We start from the raw sequence: 8158 nt of genomic DNA on the forward strand, positions 1-8158 counted from the left end.
TTTCATGTCCATTGAAGAACATGTATCATAATGCTGATAGGTGATGTGTTGTTAGGTCCAGTCGTTTAAGTGATATTCAGGTCTTCTATATCTTTATTGATTTCCTTTATAGTTGTTCTATTGTCAAAAGTGGTATATTAAAATCTCCTGATATTATTGTAGGAGCTCTGGTGGTGTAGTGCCTAAGGCATTTGACTGCTAACCAGAAGGCTAATGATTTAAACCCACCAGCCAGCCACTCCTCGGAAGGAAGGTTGGGCAATCTATTTCCATAGTGATACTGCCTCAGAAACCCAAGGAGGGGTCACTATGTTTTGGGTCCGACTCTACTGCAAGTAACAGCAACAACAATATTGTTGTAGAACTGTCTATTTTTCTCTTCAATTCTGTTAGGGGTTGGTTTATAAATTTGAAGACTCTGCCATTGAGTGTATGAATATTTATAATAGTTATGTCTTCTTGGTAAATTGACATTTTTATCACTATATAATATACTTCTTTGTCTTTTATATCAGATTTTGATTTAAAGTCTATTTTTTCATATATTAATTAATATTGCCACTCCTGCTTTCTTTTGGTTACTGTTTGCTTATTATTTTTTTTCATCCTATGATTTTTAGCCTATATATGTCTTTGTGCCTAGGCTGTATCTCTTGTAGACAACATATTGTTGGCTCATGTTATTTTTATCCATTCTGCCACTCTCCGTCTCTTGATGGATCATTTTGTCCATTTTCATTCAGTCTGATTATCAACAGGGAAGAGTTTACTGCAGCCATTTGCTTTTATATTTTTTTATAGTGTTAGTGTTAATGGCTTATTTATTCTTTACATGCTGTGCTGAGTTATTTTTGTATTTGTATTTTCTTTTCCTTTCATTTATTTTTGTTGATTTTGTATTTATTGAGTCTTTCTTTTTCTTTTTTGTTGGTGAATAGATTTATTAGTTTTCTTTGTGGTTATCATGAGGTTTACATTTAATGGCTTCCATTTACCACAATGTTATATCTTCATATTATCTTAACTTCTTTATCATATGGAAGTTCTATATAAGCACGATTCATTCTTCCTTTGTTTTGATCTCATTGATTACAACTTTATATCTAGAATTTCCTGTTACTTGTTTTTTAAATTTATTTTACTATTGTGTTTTTGCCTGGTTTGGTATCATGGTGATGCTGTTATGTGTCTTTGCTTCACACTACTGTCTGATGTCATTGGTTTTCTATCTGGAAGACTCCTTTTAATATTTCTTGTGGGGTTGGTCTGGTGGTTACAAATTCCCTTAATTTCTGCTTATATGACAATGTCTTAATATTGCTCTCATTTTTGAATGACAGTTTTGCTGGATATGTAATTATTTCAAGAAATTGTATATGTCATTCCATTGCCTTTTGCCTGCATAGTTTCTGATGAGAAATCAGCCCTTAATCTTATTGAGGGCTCTTTGGGACTGATATTCTATTTTCTTGTAAATCTCTCAAAATTCTTTCCTGTCCTTTGGATCTGGGAAATTTGTTATAATATGTCTTGGTGAATTTCTCTTTGGGTTTATCTTATATGGAATTCTTTGAGCTTCATGGATGAAAATCTTTTATTCACAATATTTGAGAAGTTTTATGCAATTATTTTTTTCAAAAATTCTCTCTGTACTTTTTTGTCTCTTTCTCTTGTGGGATTCCTTTTATGCATATATTATTCCTCTTCATGGTGTCTCATATAACCAGTAGGCTTTCTTCTTTTATCTGTTTGTTCTTCATACAGAATAATATCAAGGGTTTTGTCTTCTACTGCACTGATTCTTCCTTCCATTGTTTCAATTCTACTTCTGTGTCCTTCCATTGACTTCTTTATGTCTGTCATTTTATTGTTAAGCTTCTGAAATTCTAGCAGTTTTTTTTTAAGGATTCTATTTGTTTATTGAGTTTGTTGTTTTGTTCTTGTGCTGTTTTCTGGAATTCTTCTGGACCTTTCCCCATGTTTTCCTTGATCTCTTTATGGAGACATAATACTGTTTTTTAAAAGTTTTTGTCAGGTAATTCCATTATCTTTCTTCATCAGGAAGCTTTTCTGTCCTTTAATTTTGTTCTTTTTCTTAAGCCATCCTTTTCTGTCTTTTTATACAATTTGTAATTGACTTTTCTCTGAGACATCAAGGTTTTATTTTGTTTATGTTTCTTTACTGAATGTATGTTTGTTTCTCTTTTTCTTTTTGTTGTTGTTGGTTTGATACCTCAAGAGCCCAGCTTCTTCCCTTTCTTTTTAGTTTATCTATCTTCCTTTGAATTTTTTTAGTTCTGTTGCTTTGTGATATTAAAAGGTACGCTGGTAGAGTGTTGGGTAAGGCATTTCACTGCTAACCAAAAGGTTCATAGTTCAAACTCACCAGCTGCTGTGCAGAAGAAAGATGATGCAGTCTGCTTCCATAAAAATGTATAGCTTTGGAAACCTCATGAGGGTCTCTGTGTCAGAATCAACTTGATGGCAGTGAGTTTTGTGTGTGTGTGTGTGTGTGTGTGTGTGTGATATTGATCTATATGGCTTTGGTGCTCCTAGTTGGCTGATTGTGATTTCCTCACCAGCTGGTATGGTGGGTCGTACACAAAATCAGGCCCTCTTTAGTCCTATGTTTTCCCTTAGAGGATTATGTGGAGATGTGCAAGCAGGTCTTTTTCCAATGTGAGGCTTAGAGTGTGTGGTCAGGATCCCTCTGCAGCTCTTGAGTGACAGCATTGTCCTCTCACATTGGCAAGAGCAATAAGTGTGGCCACTGGACAGCAGGATAGATTGTCTTCGTAGGTACAGGGTAGCAGTGCTAATCAAATGCGTTAAGTAGGGTCTCTGAGTGGGCATGGATTGGTTCCCAGTAGTGGAGAGAGAGCAAGGGGACTTAGCACAAGTGCAGATAGCCAAGGGAACTGGTAAAGTGGAGGAGGGTTGGGTAGTTTGGGCACTTGTGAGAATGACTGTTTGTCTTGGGCAACTTGTTGGGGTATGGTGGCCAGGGTGTGTGCAAGGTGCCTGCCAGCCCAGTAGGCCAGTTGGGGGCAAGGCCTGCTTAATAGGAATGGAAGGGTGATGTGGCATGGGGCCTGTCGGAAGGGGACTTTTAGATATTTCTTTGTGGTTTTACTGTTTCATAGGTGGTTTCAGTATAGATGGGCACCACCACTTATAAGTGATCTTTTCACTAGTTCCTAGCTCCTTCCCTTCTCTTCACTCACCAGGGAAACTAGAGCTCTCACCCACATTGCTATACATTCCCTTTGTCCCTCCATAGCTGTGCACTCTGTCTTATCTATCCTTCATCCTGATGCTCCAGTGATAGCGCTTTTCTCATTTCACTCCAGTAGAACTTTCCTGTTTCCCTAATTTGAAAGCACATCACCCTCTTGGGCTTATTCAAACCTGACATGCATCCTTCTTACCTAATTTCTTTCCAGGTTTGTTTATACAACATTTCTGCCTCCAGCTCTGTTTTCTATGACAATGCCTTCCTGGGCTCCTCACCTGTGAATGCTGCCTATTATCCTCCCAAAATGGCCATGCTGCACCAGGCCAGCAGGCAGGGTGTAGAAAATTCATGAAGTTTTGCTTTCTTGTATTTGAGAAAACTTTCCAGTTGGTGGTAGGTCCAATTCTTCAACCTTCCATTTGATGTAAAAGGGATCCAAGATTGTTATTATTTGTATCTATTTCTTTTAGTTCCTCAAGTCTTTATTGTAGGGAAATGTTAAGGGTGTTTAAGCTGCCGTATTAATCAGAAATACATGGATGTATCTTGTTTCCTGATTTATCTCTGTCTCTTCATTACAGATATTTATGCTACATGGGGGCAAGGACCTGGCTGTATCACTCATTTCTAGAACATGCCTATCACTTTGTAGGTGTTCAAAACTATTTATCGTAAGAATGAACAATTGAAAGTATAAGCTTATATGTTTTAAAATGCTTTATTTAAAAATATCTTACCTCTTAACTTGACTGTAGGATAAAGCTGGTTTATTCACCATACCATTATATAAACAGGCAACAACTGAAGAGTTGCTTAAGCATTTGCCCTGAGTCATCACTGCAAACGCTGTTGTGAACACTGGGTTTATAAGCTTACATCTATAGTTGACTGTCTACACAGTCCAGCTACAACATGAATATGTCCAGTGGTTGAGACAGGGAAGGTGAATCATGAGCATCATTTATACTCTGATCATTGGAGGCACAAGTGCCTGGCTCAAGGCTCAGCCTTGATTTCTCCCAGCAGAACTATTTGAAAACAGTGGCCCTGATATGGAGATAAATATGTCCTGAACATTCAGTCAGCGTGTGCAGGGCTTGGCTCAGTTCTTGGCTGGGGATGTATACACAACATAAAATGAGAAAATGTGAGTGCACATGGACACTCTGACACGTACAAGCTACAAGGACCTGGGCATATGGTTCACTTTCTCTCACTGTGTTTCTCTTTCTGTTAACTGAGAATGTCTCTCTTGAAGCAAGTAAAGTGTCTTGCTTTATCATGACCATTTACTAAGCCTCTTTGACCCAACAATGATTCTCTTGAGGTTTATGTTGTTGTTGTTGTTGGTTGCCATCAACTCAGCTCCAACTCATAGCGACCCGACTCATACCAACCCTATGTACAACAGAACAAAACAGTGCCCAGTCATATATAGTCCTCACCATCCTTGCTATGCTTGAGCCCATCATTGCAGCCACTATGTCAATCTACCTCATTGATGGTTTTACCTTTTTCACAGACCCTCTACTTTAACAAGCATGATATCCTTCTCCAGGGAGTGGCCCCTCCTGACATCATGACCAAAGTAGATGAGACAAAATCTGGTCATTCTCACTTCCATGGAACATTCTGGCTGCACTTCTTCTAAGACAAATTTGTTCATTCTTCTGGCAGTACATGGTACTTTAAGTATTCTTTACCAATACCATAATTAAAAGACATCAACTCTTCTTTGGTTTTCCTTATTCATTGTCCAGCCTTCACAAGTACATGAGGTGATTGAAAATACCATGGCTTGGGTTAGGTGCATCTTGGTCTTCAAAGTGATATCTTTGGTTCATAACACTTTTAAGAAGTCTTTTGCAGCAGATTTTCCCAGTACAATATGATGTCTGATTTATTGACTACTGCTTTGAGGGGTGTTGATTGTGGATCTAAGTAAAATGAAATCCCTCACAACTTCAATATTTTCTCCTTTTATTGTAATGTTTCTTATTTGTCTAGCTGTGAGGATTTTTGTTTTCTTTATGTTGAAATGTAATTCATACCGAAGGCTGTAGTCTTTGCTCTTCATCAGTTAAATGCTTTAAGTCATCTTCACTTTCAGCAAGCAAGGTCATGTCATCTGCATATTGCAGACTATTAATGAGTCTTCCGACAGTCCTGATGCCATGTACTTTTTTAGTCAAGCATCTCGGATAATTTGCTCAGCATACTGATTGAATAAGTATGGTGAAAGGATACAACCATGCCACATGCCCTTCCTGATTATAAACTACACTATCCCCTTGTTCTGTTTGAATGGCAGCCTCTTGGTCTATGTACAGGTTCCTCATGAGTACAATTCATTCTTCTGGAATTCCCATTCTTTGCAATCTTATCCATAATTTGTTGTGATCTACAGAGTCAAATGCTTTTGCATAGTCAACAAAACACAGTTAAACATCTTTCTGGTATTCTTTGCTTTCAGCCTAGATCTGACATCAGCCTAGATCTGACATCTGATATCTCTCATTTCATGTCCTCTTCTGAGTCTAGCTTGAAATTCTGGAAGTTCCCTGTCAATTTACTGCTGCAACCATTTTTGAATTATTATCAGCAAAATTTTATTGCATGTGATATTAATGATATTGCTTGTTAATTTCCACATTCTGTTGGATAACCTTTGTTCTGATTACTAGTGCCACTCTGACAAGAAATATATGACAAATGGGATGGTCTTAACAAACAGGAGTTTATTCTTACAATTTGGAGGCTTTAAGTCCAAGTTCAAAGTGCCAGGCTCTAGGGACTGGATGAAAGCCCCTCAACCTTGGGATCCAGCTCTGCCTCCTGCTCCTGGCCCACTGGAGCTAGAGACATTTCTTCACTCAGACAGCTGCTGGCTGCTGAGGCTGAGAAGCCCCAAGATTGACAAGTCAAAAGGCACAGTCCCAATGTTACCAAACCACATGGCAGGCCATTAACTTAAGTCCACTGTAAGTCCCAAGGTCAGCAGAGCGTAGCAGACTGCTGAGCAATGACACGGCTACATACAGGGTCCAAGCGTGCCACAGGCTAGAGACCATTCCCAAGGCATCTCCTTATATATAGGAAGCAGACCACATCCCAAAGGCAGTTACTCAGCTGCTTGTGGTAGATCCCACCATGGAGTTGATTGCCAGTCTCATCATGGGGAATAACTACCACCAGCTGCCCAGCCATTCAACCAGGCCCAGCCAAGTTGAAACAAAAACATCACCACCACACTTTTCTTTGGAAGGAGCATCAACTATCAATCTCTTCTAGTCAGTTGGCCAGGTAGCAGTCTTCCAAATTTCTTGGCGTAAACAAGTAAGAGCCTCCAGTGCTGTATTCATTTGTTGAAACAATTCAGTGGGTATTCCATCAATTCCTAGAGGCTTGTTTTTCTTCAATCAGTGCAGCTTATACTTCTTCCTTCAGTACCATTGGTTCTTGATCATATGCTACCTCCTGAAATGGTTGAACATTGACCATTTTTTTTTGGTACAGTGACTGTATATTCTATCGATCTTCTTTTGATGCTTCCTGCATCATTGAATATTTTGCCCATAGAGTCCATCAATATTGAACTTCGAGGTTTGATTTTTTTCTTCAGTTCTTTTTGCTGAAAAATGGTTAAGTGTGTTATTCCCTTTTTTTTTTTTTTTTAATTCCAGGGCTTTGCACATTTCATTATAGTAATTGACTTTGTCTTCTCAAGCTGTCCTTTGAAATACTCTGTTTAGCTCTTTTATTTCATCATTTCTCCCATTCTCTTTAGTTGCTCTCCATTCAAGAGCAAGTTTCAGATTCTCCTCTAACACCATTTTGGTCTTTTTTTCCTTTTGCATTTTTCTAATGACCTTTTGCTTTCTTCATGTATGATGTTCTTGATGTCATCCTACAATTCATCTGGTTTTTGGTCATTGGTGGTCATGCATCAAATCTGTTCTTCAAATGGTGTCTAAATTCAGGTAGGACATAATCAAGGTTATATTTTTTCTTTCATGGAGTTGGTTTAATTTTCTTCAGCTTCAACTTGAACTTGCATTTGAGCAATTGATAGTATCTTCCACAGTTAGCTCCTGGCCTTATTTTGACTGATGGTATTGAGATTCTTCATTGCCACATTCCACACATGTTGTCAATTTGATTCCTGTGTATTCCATCTGGTAAAATCCACATGTATAGCCATTGTTTCTGTTATTGAAAAAAACTATTTGCAATGAAAAAGTCACTGTTGTTGTTGTTGTTATGTGCCATCGAGTCAGCCCTGACTCATAGCGACCCCTCCTTGGGTTTCCGAGGCAGTATCACTACGGTAGTAGGATTGCCCAACCTTCCTTCCGAGGCGTGGCTGGTGGGTTTGAACCGCCAGCCGTCTGGTTAGCAGGCAAGTATCTTAGCCACTATGCTACCAGAGCTCCCAAAAAAGTCACTGCTCTTGCAAAATTATGTCATGTGATCTGGCATTATTTCTATCGTAAAGGCCATATTTTCCAACTACCAGTTATTCTTCTTTGTTTTCAACTTTCTCATTCCTGTCACTGGTAATTATCAATATATCTTGATTGTATCTTTTATCAGTTTCAGACTACAGAAGTCGTTAAAAAAACAAACAAAAAGAAAACCGTTCAATTTCTTCTTCTTTGGCTTTAGTGGTTGGTGCATAAATTTAAATAATAGTAATATTGTCTGGTCTTATTTGTAGGTGTATGGATATTGTCCTATCACTGACAGCATTGTCCTTCAGGATAGATGTTAAAATGTTCTTTTTTACAAGGAATGTGACACCATTGCACTTCAATTTGTCATTCCTGGCATCCATATCAGCTCACTAATGCCTGTTGTTGTTGTTGTTGTTATGTGCCGTCGAGTCGGCCCCGACTCATAGTGACCCCTCCTTGGGTTTCCGAG

Source organism: Orycteropus afer, unplaced genomic scaffold (assembly GCF_000298275.1).
Source record: "Orycteropus afer afer isolate SDZICR_OR568_19922 unplaced genomic scaffold, OryAfe1.0 scaffold00274, whole genome shotgun sequence".
In the NCBI taxonomy this organism is placed as follows: domain Eukaryota; kingdom Metazoa; phylum Chordata; class Mammalia; order Tubulidentata; family Orycteropodidae; genus Orycteropus; species Orycteropus afer.